The sequence below is a fragment of the Balaenoptera musculus genome, chromosome 1 (genome assembly GCF_009873245.2).
Source record: "Balaenoptera musculus isolate JJ_BM4_2016_0621 chromosome 1, mBalMus1.pri.v3, whole genome shotgun sequence".
In the NCBI taxonomy this organism is placed as follows: domain Eukaryota; kingdom Metazoa; phylum Chordata; class Mammalia; order Artiodactyla; family Balaenopteridae; genus Balaenoptera; species Balaenoptera musculus.
Window position 1 is genome coordinate 83,235,955 of NC_045785.1, and position 17,257 is coordinate 83,253,211.

At 42.8% G+C, this 17,257-nt stretch overlaps 1 non-coding gene across 1 annotated transcript; it reads right to left on the reverse strand.

Annotated features, from left to right (window-relative positions):
• Nucleotides 1-8,977: 8,977 nt before the first annotated feature.
• LOC118887124 lies at nt 8,978-9,086 on the reverse strand. The gene has a single exon (XR_005017894.1). It is a non-coding gene; the product is annotated as a U6 spliceosomal RNA (small nuclear RNA).
• Nucleotides 9,087-17,257: the final 8,171 nt, after the last annotated feature.

The following is a 17,257-nucleotide window of genomic DNA, read 5'->3' on the forward strand; positions in this document are numbered from 1 at the left end:
GAGTTTGGGTCAGGAGGGCCCTTCTGACCTACTTCTTGCCATGGCATAATGGAGCTGATGAGTTCGTTTAAACCGTAATCACCTCCACCTATCTGCCTTCCACATCCCTTTTCTCACACATGATGCAAATGTCCAGGCTCAAGAGGGAACTCGTTGGAATCCCTTGTATTTCCACTTGTCTGTGTAGGATGGTTGCTCCTTACCTGAGAGCCCAGGAGGGAGGCTTCTCAGCTGAGTTCCTCCCTGTGGGATACAGGGGCTGCCTGCACCAGGGACCTGACTCCTCTGTGAGCGTCACTTCCCCAAACCCAGGCTAGGTTGCCTCATGCCAATCTCTGAGCCTGCCTCTGGGAGCAGGTCAGGTGGCACCAGCACCTGGGTGTCTGGGCCTTGCTTATTAAACCGTCACTAGTCTTGTGCCCTGCCTATGTGGTCATTTCTGCATCACCTTTAAAGCTGCTTAGAAAAATGTTGATGGTGCCTGAGAACCCATGACTGGGCTGATGCTAGGAAAAATCACCTTGGGCCCTCTCCCTCTCTCCCATCAGAAACATGATTATCACGTGGCAATAATGTTCCAATCATCATTAAGGGCAGCCAGAAGAGAAAAACCCCACGGGGGCAGCAGGAGTTGAGTGAGATAGTGTATGTGACGTCAGGGAGCTGTGGGGTCAGATGGAGAGAATTTTCTTGTCATAATGGAGAGGAGCTGGGAGCTGACTGTATGGCCATGAACGACAAGCTCTCACCAGCTGCCCCCAAATACCCTGAGAGAGGGAAAGGAGAGCCTTGTCCCCATGCCTGAGAAAGTCACTTTACCTCTGTCTACATAGGGCAGACAGGTCATGTTATGACTGGAAATATTACTCCGGTTCTGCCGGGCAATACTCATAGATTCTGATTCCCAGCTGCTCGTTAACCCAGTGGGGCAGGGATGGTTACCACAGCCTCATCAGTGATGGATAACAATAACAGCAGGCGTGTGAAAGGCACCATCTCTGTGGTTCTCCGTCATGGAGAAGTCAACCCACTCTGAATTACCCAAGAGGGCTGCTGCAGTCACTGAAGTCTTGGCTGTGGCCACGAGGCTCTTTCCTGATCGTATCTGGTGCCTCCTCAGATAACCCCCACTATCACTGTCTCTGCCTTGATCTCTAACCCTGGTATGCTGGCTCTGACACAGGCGCCATGACAAACTGGTCCCCAGATCTCCGACCCAGGCGCTATCTATTGCTAAAGTGTGCATGCTGGCTGTTTGCTTCATCTGTGCCTGGGACCTGTTGGGCAGGGCTCTGATTCTCTAAGTCAGCATTTCAAAAAGAAGATTAAGAACAAGTTAAGCCTTTAGTTCAAATAGCACAGTTAATCCGAGAGCAAAGCACACTGGATTTTGAAGCCTCGTGAAATGGTTGAGTCTTAAAATCAAAAGTGGTCATGGAAAAGCGGCATGCACTCCTTCCCCCAGGAGAGAGAAATTTATGTGTTGTGTGTGCCTGTATGCAGGTATGTAAGCCATTTGATTTCTCAGGGTTTTAGTTTTCCTACCTGTAAAATGGGCACAATGGAACAGTGGTCCAAACCTCATAGTCCATTTGTTGTTTTCTTAGAGACTTGGAAATGTGGGCCAGAGCTTATATTCATGGCTGATATATACTAGTTGTATCAAATATTACTCTTTTCAAATTACTTTTTAAAGTTTTTAATATTTATCTTCTAAGATTACAGTTCATAGTTTCTGTGAATATACCTTCTAAACTGACTTGGTTCAAAGCACCCAGACTCACCATTTCTTTGTCACTAGAATTAACTCAGATATTACGGGCCATTTGCTTGTGGGTCTGCTTATTTTATTTCCGCATTGGCAAATGCATTGATTCTGGTTATTGCAGGCTTAGCAATGTCCATTATTACTGAGATCCAGCCATGCAGTCGGTACACAATGAGCACACAGCTCCCAGGGCAGAATAACGTAATCAGGTACACCTGTGGGGCACATTACACATAGGAGACAGGGTGGGCGCTGCCCTAGGGCAAGGCTGGGAGGCAGATGACTACATGACAGGCTCTGAACCTGCTTCTCGGTGTCCATCCCTTTCCAAGTTCAGCAGCGGTGTGCTGTTCTGGGAAGGGCTTTGGGGAGGAGAGAACTTGAGAGGGGGAGCTCAGAGAGCGAGGCACAGAGCAATTTTCTGGGATCCTCCCACTTACCTATAAGACTCTCCGGGGCAAGCTCCCTTCAACTAAGAGCTCCTGAAACCTCAATTCCTTAAAGCCTTCTTGATAATACTGGACACGTAATGGAGTTTTTCCTCATACCCACCTCCTAACACTCCCATCGGTACTAAACACCGGTCTAAAATGAGTAGGTTTCCCTTTGCCTGAACGTTTCACAAGGAAGTACTAATGGTTTTACCAGCATTGATAAACTTTTCTGTCTAGGTCATCATGATTTAGTCACAGGATGTTTTGAGTGCTTACCATGCACTAGGATTATCTAATTTACTTCTCATGAAAATCCTGAGAAGCAGGTACTGTAATTCCTCCACCTTAGCCTTTAGCAAGGCTAAGGAAACTTGCTCAAGATCACACACAGGGATGCATCAGAGCTGGGGGCTCAAAGCAGGTCATTTGAATCCAGAGCATGTATATTTGACCATGATCCAGCCTGCTAGCACCCTACCCTAAGCACCCACTATGCGCCAGCTCAGGGCAAGGTACTGCAGGGACACCAGGAAGACCAAGATATTCCCCCTGCCCTCAAGGGGACCTAGGGAGGTGAAGGCAAAAATATGTGCTATAACGCAGAAGACGCTGTCCTAGACGAAGACAGAACAAAAAGTGCTGCAGGTGCTCGAGAGAGGAGTGGTCAGTTCTGGGTGGAGAGCTATTTTATCTTTTTAATCTCACTTGGCTTCCTTAAATTAAGGTATATTAAAATGACAACTCAGGGGGGTTAATGGCAGACTGTGGGAGGGCTCACGCCAAAGAGTACTTCCCAGAATTTCTGCTGCCAGTGTCCTTGTCCCTGCGGTGGACCACAGCCACTCCCCATCTCTGCAGAAGACCCTCCAGCACTAGCAGCCGTGTGGTTGACAGGGTCTTGGTGCTCTGGCCTGGTGTCAGGCCTGAGCCTCTGAGGTGGGAGAGCCGGCTTCAAGGCATTGGACCACCAGAGACCCTCCGGCCCCATGTAACATCAATCGACGAGAGCTCTCCCAGAGATCTCTGTATCAACACTAAGACCTAACTCCACACAACTGTCAGCAAGCTCCAGTGCTGGATGCCCCATGCCAAACGACTAGCAAGACAGGAACACAACCCTGCCCATTAGCAGAGAGGCTGCCTAAAATCATACTAAATTCACAGACACCCCAAAACACACCACCAGACGCAGTCTTGCCCACCAGAAAGACAAGATCCAGCCCCACCCACCAGAACACAGGCACCAGTCCCCTCCACCAAGAAGCCTACACAAGCCCCTGAACCAACCTCACCCACTGGGGGCAGACACCAAAAACAGTGGGAACTACGAAACTGCAGCCTGCAAAAAGGATACCCCAAATACAGTAAGTTAAACAAAATGAGAAGACAGAGAAATATGCAGCAGATAAAGGAGCAAGGTAAAAATGCACCACACCAAAGAAATGAAGAGGATATAGGCAGTCTACCTGAAAAAGAATTCACAGTAATGATAGTAAAGATGATCCAAAATCTTGGAAATAGAATGGAGAAAATACAAGAAACATTTAACAAGGACCTAGAAGAACTAAAGAGCTAACAAACAATGATGAACAACACAATAAATGAAATTAAAAATACTCTAGAGGGAATCAATAGCAGAATAACTGAGGCAGAAGAACGGATAAGTGACATGAAAGATAAAATAGTGGAAATAACAACCACAGAGCAGAATAAAGAAAAAAGAATGAAAAGAATAGAGGACAGTCTCAGAGTCTTCTGGGACAACATTAAATGCACCAACATTTGAATTATAGGGGTCCCAGAAGAAGAAGAGAAAAAAAAAAGGGTCTGAGAAAATATTTGAAGAGATGATAGTTGAAATCTTCCCTAACATGGGAAGGAAAGAGTCAGTCAAGTCCAGGAAGTGCAGAGAGTCCCATACAGGATAAATCCAAGGAGAAACATGCCAAGACACATATTAATCAAACTATCAAAAATTAAATACAAAGAAAAAATATTGAAAGCAGCAAGGGAAAAGCAACAAATAACATACAAGGGAACCCCCATAAGGTTAACAGCTGATCTTTCAGCAGAAACTCTGCAAGCCAGAAGGGAGTGGCAGGACATATTTCAAGTGATGAAAGGGAAGAACCTACAACCAAGATTACTCTACCCAGCAAGGATCTCATTCAGATTCAATGGAGAAATCAAAAGCTTTACAGACAAGCAAAAGCTAAGGGAATTCAGCACCACCAAACCAACTCTACAACAAATGCTAAAGGAACTTCTCTAAGTGGGAAACACAAGAGAAGAAAAGGACCTACAAAAACAACCCCATAACAATTAAGAAAATGGTAACAGGAACATACATATCGATAATTATCTTAAACATGAATGGATTAAGTGCTCCAACCAAAAGACACAGGCTCGCTGAATGGATACAAAAACAAGACCCATAAATATGCTGTCTACAAGAGACCCACTGAAGTGGTTCAGACCTAGGGATACATGCAGACTGAAAGTGAGGGGATGGAAAAAGATATTCCATGCAAATGGAAATCAAAAGAAAGCTGGAGTAGCAATACTCATATCAGATAAAATAGACTTTAAAATAAAGAATGTTCCAAGAGACAAGGAAGGACACTACATAATGATCAAGAGATCAATCCAAGAAGAAGATATAACAATTATAAATATATATGCACCCAACACAGGAGCACCTCAATACATAAGGCAACTGATAACAGATATAAAAAAGGAAATCAACAGTAACACAATAACAGAGGGGGAGTTTAACACCTCACTTACACCAATGAACAGATCATCCAAACAGAAAATTAATAAGGAAACACAAGCTTTAAATGACACATTAAACAAGATGGACTTAATTGATATTTATAGGACATTCCATCCAAAAACAACAGAATACACTTTCTTCTCAAGTGCTCATGGAACATTCTCTAGGATAGATCATATCTTGTGCCACAAATCAAGCCTTGGTAAATTTAAGAAAATTGAAATTGTATCAAGTATCTTTTCCAACCACAATGCTATGAGATTAGATATCAATTACAGGAAAAAAAAACTGTAAAAAATACAAGCACGAGGAGGTTGAACAATACACTACAAAATAACCAAGAGATCACTGAAGAAATCAAAGAGGAAATTTAAAAAAAACTAGAGACAAATGACAATGAAAACACGACAACCCAAAACCTATGGGATGCAGCAAAAACTTCCCTCTTTCTAAGCGGGAAGTTTATAGCAATACAATCCTACCTCAAGAAACAAGAAAAATCTCAGATAAACAACCTAACCTTACACCAAAATCAATTGGAGAAAGAAGAACAAAAAAACCCCCAAAGTTAGCAGAAGGAAAGAAATCATAAAGATCAGATCAGAAATAAATGAAAAGGAAATGAAGGAAACAATGCAAAGATCAATAAAACTAAAAGCTGGTTCTTTGAGAAGATAAACAAAATTGATAAACCATTAATCAACCTCATCAAGAAAAAAAAGGAGAAGACTCAAATCAACAGAATTAGAAATGAAAAAGGAGAAGTAAAAACTGACACTGCAGAAGTACAAAGGATCATGAGAGATTACTACAAGCAACTATATGCCAATAAAATGGACACCCTGGAAGAAATGGACAAATCCTTAGAAAAGCACAACTTTCCAAGACTGAACCAGGAAGAAATAGAAAATATAAAGAGACCAATCACAAGCACTGAAATTGAAACTGTGATTAAAAATCTTCCAAGAAACAAGCCCAGGACCAGATGGCTTCACAGGCAAATTCTATCAAACATTTAGAGAAGAGCTAACACCTACCCTTCTCAAACTCTTCCAAAATATAGCAGAGGGAGGAACACTCCCAAACTCATTCTACGAGGCTACCATCACCCTGATACCAAAACCAGACAAAGATGTCACAAAAAAAGAAAACTTCAGGCCAATATCATTGATGAACATAGATGCAAAAATCCTCAACAAAATACTAGCAAAAAGAATCCAACAGCACATTAAAAGGATGATACAACATGATCAAGTGGGGTTTATCCCAGGAATGCAAGGATTCTTCAATATACGCAAATCAATCAATGTGATACACCATACTAACAAACTGAAGGATTAAAAACCATATGATAATCTCAATAGATGCAGAAAAATCTTTTGACAAAATTCAACACCCATTTATGATAAAAACTCTCTAGAAAGTAGGCATAGAGGGAACCTACCTCAACATAATAAAGGCCATATATGACAAACCCACAGCCAACATCATCCTCAATGGTGAAAAACTGAAACCATTTCCTCTAAGATCAGGAACAAGACAAGGTTGCCCACTTTCACTGCTATTATTCAACATAGTTTTGGAACTTTTCGCCACAGCAATCAGAGAAGAAAAAGAAATAAAAGGAATCCAAATTGGAAAAGAAGAAGTAAAACTGTCACTGTTTGCAGATGACATATTATACACAGAGAAACCTAAAGATGCTACCAGAAGACTACTAGAGCTAATCAATGAATTTGGTAGAGTAGCAGGATACAAAATTAATGCACAGAAATCTCCTGCATTCCTACACACTAATGATGAAAAATCTGAAAGAGAAATTAAGGAAACACTCTCATTTACCATTGCAACAAAAAGAATAAAATACCTAGGAATAAACCTACCTAAGGAGACAAAAGACCTGTATGCAGAAAACTATGAGACACTGATGAAAGAAATTAAAGATGATACAAACAGGTGGAGAGATATACCATGCTCTTGGATTGGAAGAATCAACATTGTGAAAATGACTATACTACCCAAAGCAATCTACAGATTCAATGCAATCCCTATCAAACTACCACTGGCATTTTTCACAGAACTAGAACAAAAAATTTCATGATTTGTATGGAAACACAAAAGACCTCTAACAGCCAAAGCAATCTTGAGAAAGAAAAACGTAGCTGGAGGAATCAGGTTCCCTGACTTCAGACTATACTACAAAGTTACAGTAAACAAGACAGTATGGTACTGGCACAAAAGCAGAAATATAGATCAGTGGAACAGGATAGAAAGCCCAGAGAGAAACCCATGCACATATGGCCACCTTATCTTTGATAAAGGAGGCAAGAATATACAATGCAGAAAAGACAGCCTCTTCAATAAGTTGTGCTGGGAAAACTGGACAGCTACATGTAAAAGCATGAAATTAGAACACTTCCTAACACCATACACAAAAATAAACTCAAAATGGATTAAACCTAAATGTAAGGCCAGAAACGATAAAACTCGTAGAGAAAAACATAGGAAGAACACTCTTTGACATAAATCACAGCAAGATCCTTTTTGACCCACCTCCTTGAGTAATGGAAATAAAAACAAAAATAAACAAATGGGACCTAATGAAACTTAAAAGCTTTTGCATAGCAAAGGAAACCATAAACAAGACGAAAAGACAACCCTCAGAATGGGAGAAAATATTTGCAAACGAAGCAACTGACAAAGGATTAATTTCCAAAATATACAAGCAGCTCATGCAGCTCAGTATCAAAAGAACAAACAACCCAATCCAAAAATGGGCAGAAGACCTAAACAGACATTTCTCCAAAGAAAATATACAGATGGCCAACAAACACATGAAAGGATGCTCAACATCACTAATCATTAGAGAAATGCAAATCAAAACTACAGAGGAACACGTTAAAAAAAAAAAAAGATTTACAAACGTGTAAAAAAAAAAAGAGTTACAATGTAAGAAATTTGCTTAGTGACTTCCCTGGTGGCACAGTGGTTAAGAATCCGCCTGCCAATGCAGGGGACATGGGTTCGAGCCCTGGTCTGGGAAGATCCCACACGCTGCGGAGCAGCTGGGCCCTGTGCACCACAACTACTGAGCCTGCGCTCTGGAGCCCGCGAGCCGCGGCTGCTGGGGCCCATGCGCCTGGAGCCCGTGCTCCGCAACGGGGGAGGCCGCTGCCGTGGGAAACCCGCACACCACGGCGAAGACCCAGCGTGGCCGGAGGTAAATAAATAAATAAATGAATAAATAAATTTATTAAAATAAAATAAAATGTACCAGTGATTTGAAAACCAGGAATGCAGAGAATATAGATAATGTGTGCACATTCTAAAAAAAAAAAAAAAGAAATTTGTTCAGATATATTTTCCCCTAATTATTCATAAATCAAAAAGTAAATGATAAGATTGGACTAAGTTAAATTACTTAGGTGCTTTTTGCAAAGCATTAGTGTAAGAGGAGAGAATGAGACTACAATACACTGGTCTGCACTCCCTGCCCCTGCCAGATGGGGAGACAGAGCTGGCCTAGGAGGCTCCCCTCCTCCCCCGCTGTGCAACTGTTCCAACTTCCTCAGGCCCCTGCAGAGCAGTTCAGGAGCCTGTCTGTCTCTGTCTGGCTGGCTGTTCCAGGGAGTTTACTCAGCTGCCTGACCTTCTTTTTTTGTTTGTTTTTAGTCCTTTTTTTTTTTTTTTAATTAAGACTTTTTTTAAAGAGCAGTTTTAGGTTCACAGCAAAATTGAGCAGAAGGTACAGAGATTTCCCATAAGCCCCCACCCCCAGCTTCCACTGTGATCAACATGCCCCACCAGAGTGGACATTTGTTACAGTAGATGAAGCCACAGTGACATTATCACCCAGAGTCCATACTTTACATTACGGTGCTCTCCTGATGGTGTACATTCTATGGGATTGGACAAGTGTATAATGCCATGTATCCATTATTATGGTATCATACAGAGTATTTCACTGCCCTAAAAATCCTCTGTGCTCCACCTATTTATAAAACTATGAAACGCTTTGTTTGAATTTGCACGTTATTCTTACATAGTGGCCATGCTAATCTTCTCTGTATCTCTCTTATTTTACTGTATGTGCTGCCGAAGAGAGCGCTGAACTTCTTTTTATGAGGCAAAGTCAAAAAGGCTTTCCCTTCTTGAAAATCAGCCCTCAGACGTAGTAACTGGAGGGCTGCAGAGCCGGCACAGGTCAGCTCCACGTTGCACTGACCAGTATCACCACCACTCTGAGCTGGTGGGGAAATCACTTCGCACCCTCTGCATGAACCTGCAGAGGACTCAGGTCTCTGGCAGCAATTTCTGGATTGAAACGGCATGGATTTGCCATTCCTACTCTGCTGAGGGCAGGAGCGATGCTTTTGGAAGAAAATGTTTGTCTCTGTAGCTCCAGTTCTAGACGTAGAATTGTCACACAATAAACGTCTGTTGAATTAAACTGAATAAACTAGAACCCAGGAGGAAATATTGTTCTTTATAGTAGTATCTCTATTAATGACACAGATGTGTCCCTGTTGCATGTTTAACTGCCATAAATGTGTCTACCAGGACTAGGAGTAACCCAGGAAGTAGGGATGGAGGGTCCTCTCTGACCACACCCTGCCAGGAACACCCCTCCCTCCCTCTCCTCCCGATGGGGCGGACTATATTGATCTGGCTCCCATTGAGGGTTGGGGCGCTTCTATTATTTGTCTGCTTTTTTCTCTGCGGTGCTTAGGATAGTGCCTGGTACATTGCAGGGGTTCAATAAATTTCTGTGGAATGAATGACTAAATGATGGTTACTCACCCGAAGGATGGGAAGGCCTTGCATAATGGCAGCCGGGGAAGTGCCCTCTGCAATCCTGGAGCGAGACGCATTGGGGTCCTGACGTATATCTTTCCACCCTCTGTGGAGCCAGGGCTGACTCTGTCCTGATTTGGGAACTCCTCCTCAGTCAGCGGCTGCTTTTAGTCTCCATCCTTCTAGACCAGCTTTATTATAATGAGTTGTATCCACAAGAATTTAGTTCTGTTCTGCTTCTAAATCTTCTGTTTTGCAAACCAAGCATGCATTGTTCTTTAATACTTCCTTGGAGCTTATGCTTCCTGGATTTTAGCCCATTATGACTCTCTTCCTCACTTTCCTAAAAATGCTTTAAAGTATTTGATAATCACTTTGGCTAGGGATGAGAAGAAGAAAGTCTTTGTGTGCCACCTACTCCTCTTTAATCAGTGGCTACAGTGGAACTTTCAGCCTCTCCTTTCCCCATCCCAACCCGCCCCTTGCCATATTTGCAGCTTATTTACCACCACGTTGTTGATTTTTGCACAGTGCATATTTGCACTTAGATTCAAGATTGGTCCTTCTCTGTGCAGCCCTTTAAGGTAGGGAAGTATATTTCCCAGGCTCCCTTGCCTTCTAGCTGCTAAATTCAGTCGTTGGGAGGAATTGGTAGAAGACCAGAGGGCAAGAAGAAGGGAGAAGCTGGGGTATTTCTCACCACGCCCCCGTCCCCACTTTGGCTGGTGTGCCCACTGTCGGCTTCCCCTCCTCCATGGACCCAGCGAGGCAGTCCTGCCCCCAGGATATAGTAGCACCACCTGTGTGCACCCAGAGCTAGGTTCAGGGTAGATATCTCAAGGGACCTGGAAGATGACTCAGGGCTGCAAGTTTGGGCTGATGAGGCTTATTGGGAAGAGCATAGCCTTTGGCAACAGATACAACTGGGTTTGAATCACAGCTTTGCATCTCCCGAGCTGTGTAAGTTTGAGAAAATTACTTAACTTCTTTAAACCTCATTTTTTCCTAATGTCAAGTGGAGAGAAGAAAGCTCTACACTAGGCTTTACATTAGGTGGTTACCTCAGAGAAAAAGACCTGCCTTAAGGCCTCAGCCAGCATTTACAAGTCTTGTCTACTGAGAGCTGCCTCTTCTCCTTTCCCAGCAACACAGCATATGAGGTAACTCATGTTTTGTAAGGTCTGTTGAGAACCCAAAGCCTGCTCCCATCTATTTCCTGATATGTTCAGTGGTGACCCAGAACCTAAGACCTTTCAAGGAATACAATAACTGTTTCTACTAAAATGTCAGCCTCCTTAGTTTATTTCTTTTCTGTATTTATTCATCTTGCCTGTTTATTAAACACATTTGATTGCTTAGTCTTTGCAAGTACGATATAAAAATGAAGTGATCAGGAATGTTTAACTTTGCATAGCTCTGAGCTCAGGTCTGATAAATATTGGATGGTGTTGACAGGAATACAGGTCCTGAGTGTCTGACCTTGAGTGACTAGACAGGTGTTTTCCACTATGAGAGGTAGTATATGTTTGATCAAGCTTGAACCAAACTCTAAAGCATCATGTCAGGGTTATGCTTTTGTTTAGAGTTCCCTCGAAAGGAACTGATTTCTGCTGTTTGGGGGATTGGGCAAGCTATAGCATTCACTTAATTTTATTTAATAACTCTTCAATGTTTTTAGCCATTGCTTTTACTTCTTAAAAGGGAAAATGTAAGCCAGTCAGCTCACATTATGATCTTCTAAAAAGCAAACCCACGAAGATGAATGGGAAATGTGGGAGAAGAGGAATCCTTCATCTCAAACCACATGGTTAAGTGCTGATTTGCATAGATTTGAAAAGCATGGTTAGGAAAGAATCTGGAGCACAGCTTTATCAATGAGCTACCACAGATATAAGGACTGAGATGTTCTGAGATTAAGAGGCACAGAACTTCAACCCTCATCAAAGAGGGGCTTTAGCCATGGGAGGTGGTCAAGGGACTTTTTCAACAGCTGAAATGAGCCTTTCCCCTTCTTATCCTTTGAGAAGGGAAGGTGGGAAAGTGTGGGCCAAAGGTGTGAGGAGTTGCTGGTCTGCCAGAATGCAAATGGATAAATAATGGATAAAGTACTTCTGACTCTGTAACAGTAGTTCAACAAGCAGCATGTATGTGGGGACTGGTCCCAAAGCAGCTCCTAATGAGAATACAATGAGGGCCCATGGGAAATTGCCCTTATTTAGAATAGATGTGATTAATATACTTAGCTTCTCTTTTCAGCTTTCTTCCCTGGTCTTCAGGTTTTGCAAATTAGCCTTAAAGAACATGTGTGGTCACCTGTTCACTCTCATTGGGCCTGGGCTCAAAATGGGAATAAGCCGGACAGCACTCAATCCAGCCTTTTTAATTCTGCAATCTGTCCGTCAAGGACCTTGATTCTCCTTACCCTACTCTGTTGTCATTTAAAAATTTAAACTAACACTTATCTCTTTCCAAAATACTACATAATTTTTAAAACTTACATTTATTAAGAGACATCTTAAAAGACAATCATCTCTTTCCTACGCACACTTTTGGACTGTAACTTCCTTGAGAATAGATATCTCTGTGTGTTTTTTCCACTAACATATGTCCCAGCACTTAAAACAGGGCTTGAAACATAGCAGATGTTCAATAAATATTTCTGGAACGCACATGTTGGGCTGCACCCCATAGGCCTACAAGGCTTGTACTTGCCCAGCTTCAAGACCGAAGAAAGAGCCCAGGATCAGTGACAGAGACATCAGTGGTTTAAAGGATGGGGGAGCTTACACGTCTGAAAGCAAGGTCCTGGAGCAACACCCCATCGTGTGTGGCAGACTGGGAGGCAGCCTTCGGGGAAGGGATGGTTACCAGTTATAGGGGGAATTGATGACCGATTGGCTCATCGGTTACCAGGGAAACCAGCAGAGGGGCACGCCTCTCACCACCCATTTGATAAGCATAATGGAGAATTCTGATCTAAAGCTAGAACATGCTGTACACCTGAAGCTAACCCAACACTGTAAATCAACTATACTTCAATAAAGATAAAATAAATTTAGAAATAATAACAGTTTTTTAAAGTTATATGAAATACTGATTACAAAAACAATCAGTTGCTGGGGCCTGGGGTCAGTATGCAGGAAGGTCAGTCACGCGAGTGGGGCATAAGTGAAGCAGGCACCGGTCGAGCAGAGGATGTACAGAGAACAAGAGAACAGCCATCCTGAGTGGCCTGATCATACAGCATGTGTGAATAAACCACAACGCTGGTTTTATATTTTTGTACATCAAAATGCTGATAACAGAGACTTACATTTAAAAAACATCCAAGAGCCGTCTTTGGGTAAGTAAACATTCAGCTTAGTGTCTTTCTCTTCTCTACACCTATGGTCCACACAACTGTCCAAAGTGTGAGGCTGTGGTCAGCTGATTGGACTCCCAGATTCCAAGTCATCTTAGTCAGACTGGAACGTGATTCTTTGTACTCCCTGCTGAAGACTATATTGGAAGGCAGTGGAATTCAGTAACACACAGGAATCTCAGTAGGAAGGTTGCACTAGCTGGACCTACTGAATCTGTCGCTTGAGTAAGTCTTGTGGACTTGGAGACACAATTCATTTAAGTGCTTCATTATGTGAATGAATTCTATGCTTCAAAATGCTGCTATCTCCAACCATAAATCCAATTAACTTACCGGGATAGAAAAATAGAACTCTTGGGCAGACTAGATAATCAAAGTGAGCTCACCAGCATGGTCTCTCCCAGTGAAAAGCTGCACAGGATGTGAAATTATCAGCTTAGTGATCCTGGATTCAGAACCTGGGAACATAGTTCTAGGACTCAGGTGTTGGATGGTCCAGGCTCTGACAGCTGGATGGGTCCTCCTCCACGGCTGGGGACTCTATGTCCTCATTGGCCTTCAGTCCACCTCCAGTAAGTTCACCCTCTGTTCTCTTGGGATGGTACCAATGGGCACAGCCAAAGTTTGTTTCTGAAACTCCCCCTATTTCTGTGCTTCTGTGGGTGATTAACTCATTCCTCCATGAAGTATGTTAATACTTCAGTCAAACCTTGCTCTGCCCTGGGAATCATTCTGTCTCACTAACTCTTAGACTGGACATGCATGCAGACCACAAATATTTCTAGAATATTCACTCCAAGCTAAGCAATAGAAATGGCGCTTCTCTGACCCACTGGGTGATTTGGCTTTACGGTTTAACCTTTCAGAGGGTACCCATTTCTTCCTTTTCCAAATGTTCGGGACACCCTTCTATCTCCCCTATTCATAGTCTTTACCTACCAAGCAACCTCCAAATACTGATGGATTTGCTCTCCTGAGCATTCTCTCCTACAGAGAGCAGAGCTAAGTGATTCTCTGACCCAAATATTCTGATTCCTGACGATTTGTTTCTTCCTATAAATCGGTAAGTTGTTTTCTGAGTGTGTGTGGCCACCTCTAGAGAACCTGGACAGTTTGACTTGTTCCTCTAGAGCTTGATCACTCCTGGGAAATGAGATGTTGGAAAGTCATGGTAGGATTGGAAGAGATGCAGCCTGAGGTGAGCTCACATTAGTGGCCGTCTCTGCGAGGTCTGCCCACCCCATTCCCATGCCACAGCCTCGCTTGTGTAAAGCCATTCGTCTTTAGAACCCCTTGGCCCCGGTGCAGTGGATCCACACTGTGGCTTGCATTGCCCCACCTGGCTCTGGGGCCCAACCCATGACACAGATACCTTTGGGAGGTGAAAAGATAAATTAGCAAGAAGCCAGATAGAATGGCCCAGAAAAGCCTGTCCTTCTGGAAAGTCACTGTTCTCATATCAACCCTTGAGAAATGTGTCCCTAGGATCTCAGCCAGAAAACCTATCAAGTTTGTGTTCTGAACCTGTGAAGCTGAGGACCCCAGGCCAGTCTCCCCTCCAAGGGCAAAGCCAGTGTGGAAGGGCCATTTTACCATCTTCCGGACAACGGGGCCACTGAGAGATGTTTAGAACAAAGCTTTGGTGATGCAGAATCACTGACACACTCACCCCATTAATTAAAGTAAATCCAGTTACATTAGCTATACTTTGCATAACTTTGTTTATTAAAACCAGAAAATGGACAACACATTTTAGAAAAGTGTTCAAGTCTTAAATCACAAAGGATTTCTTTGTATAATTCAGTTTCTAATAGCAGTGATGTCCAATAGAAATATAATGTGAGCCACAAATTTTAATTTTAACATTTCTAGTAGCTCCATTTTAAAAAGTAAAAAGAAATAGGTGAAGTTAATTTCCAGAGTAGATTTTTCCAAGTCTGGGGAGGACTTGCTTCCTCCCAGTTGAGGAGATAAACTTTAGTCCTAATATCTGGATTCCATGAGCCCTAAGGCAAGTCATGTTTACATCCATCAACAATAGGGGATATTCAGGACTGAACTCTGTCACAAGGAAAGTGATTTGCAGGCCTTGGGGCCAGAGGTAGCAGGGGAAAAAAGGAAGAGCCTGCAACCAAAGCCTTTGACTTTATTTGGAAAATGTGGTCCTAATATAAGTGAGATTACTTTCCTTTGTCATTACTTTGCTAAATTATCTCATTTGAGAAGAGAAGCCCATTATTCTTTTTTTAATTTTTTTTTAATTAGTTTATTTATTTATTTATTTATTTTTGTCTGTGTTGGGTCTTCGTTTCTGTGCGAGGGCTTTCTCTAGTTGTGGCAAGTGGGGGCCACTCTTCATCGCGGTGCGCGGGCCTCTCACTATCGTGGCCTCTCTTGTTGCGGAGCACAGGTTCCAAACGTGCAGGCTCAGTAATTGTGGCTCACGGGCCCAGTTGCTCCGCGGCATGTGGGATCTTCCCAGACCAGGGCTCGAACCCGTGTCCCCTGCATTAGCAGGCAGATTCTCAACCACTGCGCCACCAGGGAAACCCCCATTATTCTTCTTATCACAACTTGTCTACATGTTGCAGGTCTATGAATGACCATATTAAGATGAACTTGATAATTCTGAGAGCAACTTGCCAGCAGCTTGGCACTCATGACCTTCCTTTCAATCCAAGATCAAGCATTTACAGTCTGTGGCTAACAGGGTACTGGGCCCTATAACAATACAATATCTAATAAAAGGCTAACATGTGGCATGCATGCTATTATATAATAAAGATTCTGAGGAGAGAAAAAGAAAAGAGTATGTTTTATTTAACTCAGTATATTCAAAACATTATCATTTCAATATGTAATTAGTATAGTATAAAATTTTTTAATGAGATGTTTCACATTCTGGTTTTGGGGTTTTTCTTTTTTCTTTTCTTTTTTTTTTTTGGTACCAGGTCTTTGAAACTCAGTGTGATTTATACTCATAGAACATCTCAATTCAGACTAGCTGTATTTCAAGTTGTCAGTATACACATGTGGCTAGTGGCTACTATATAAGACTATTGCATCCCACTGACTTTCTGATTAACTGAAATTCTACAGTTTTGAAATGTGACTCAAGGAACTCATTCTTAACTCACCTTGACCTGGGCTTCCTGGTATCGATGGGGAATCTCATGTTAATAACGTGCTAATGATCTACCACCTTTGTCTCCTCCCTGGGCTATTCCTGCTTCCTCTCTGTTTTGCACACACAGCCAGAGTGACCCCTTTAAAATCTGAATTAGATACCATCACTTCTCTGCTCAAAACCTTTCCACGGCTCCCATCCCAGGCTTTTCGTGGCCGCCCATGATCCGGCCCCTGCCTACATCTCGGATCACATTTCCTACCATTCTCTCCCTCATTTGCTCAGCCACACGGCTTTCTTGCTGTTCCTTGACCGCGCCAAGAACACACCTTGCCCCAGGGACTTCGTGCTTTCTTCTCCTGTTCTGCCAGGAATCCTCTCCCCTACATCTTCCCAGGGTTTACCCTGTAATTTCTATACAAATGTCACTTATCAGAAGGGCCTTTCTTGACCTCTCTGTATAATAGCCCTTAAAAAGGGTTTCTCTGAAGGCCCCCTTCTTATCACCCTGCACCCTCACCCCCTTATTACCTGCTTTATTGCTTTACATAGCACTTGCTTATTAGTCTATTTTCTGTCTCCCCCGCCCCACCCCACTAGAATGTGAGCTCTGTGAGGGCAGAGACTGCCTTTGTTACCTTAGGAGGCACTGAAGACAAAGCAACAATAGTACCTGGCACATAGTAGGTGCTCAACTAATTTTGGTGAATGAATAAAGGGAAGAATCCAACCTTGGTGAGAAATGCTTATGGGAATTATAGGCTCTCATACCAATGATAGATTTATATCTAAGGTCCTTATTTGAGTTTAGTCTTAGAACCAAGTGAGTGTTTCCCCCAACTGGGAACCCATTTGAAGAGAAATGCAATGGCCGCACAGCTGGGTCACTCAGCACCACGCAGGGGTCTCTGCCCAACTCCCTGATTGCTCTTCTTGTCATTCCTCACCTGTTACAGACCTGGATTAGAAACACTTTGTTTTTATTTGATGAACCACA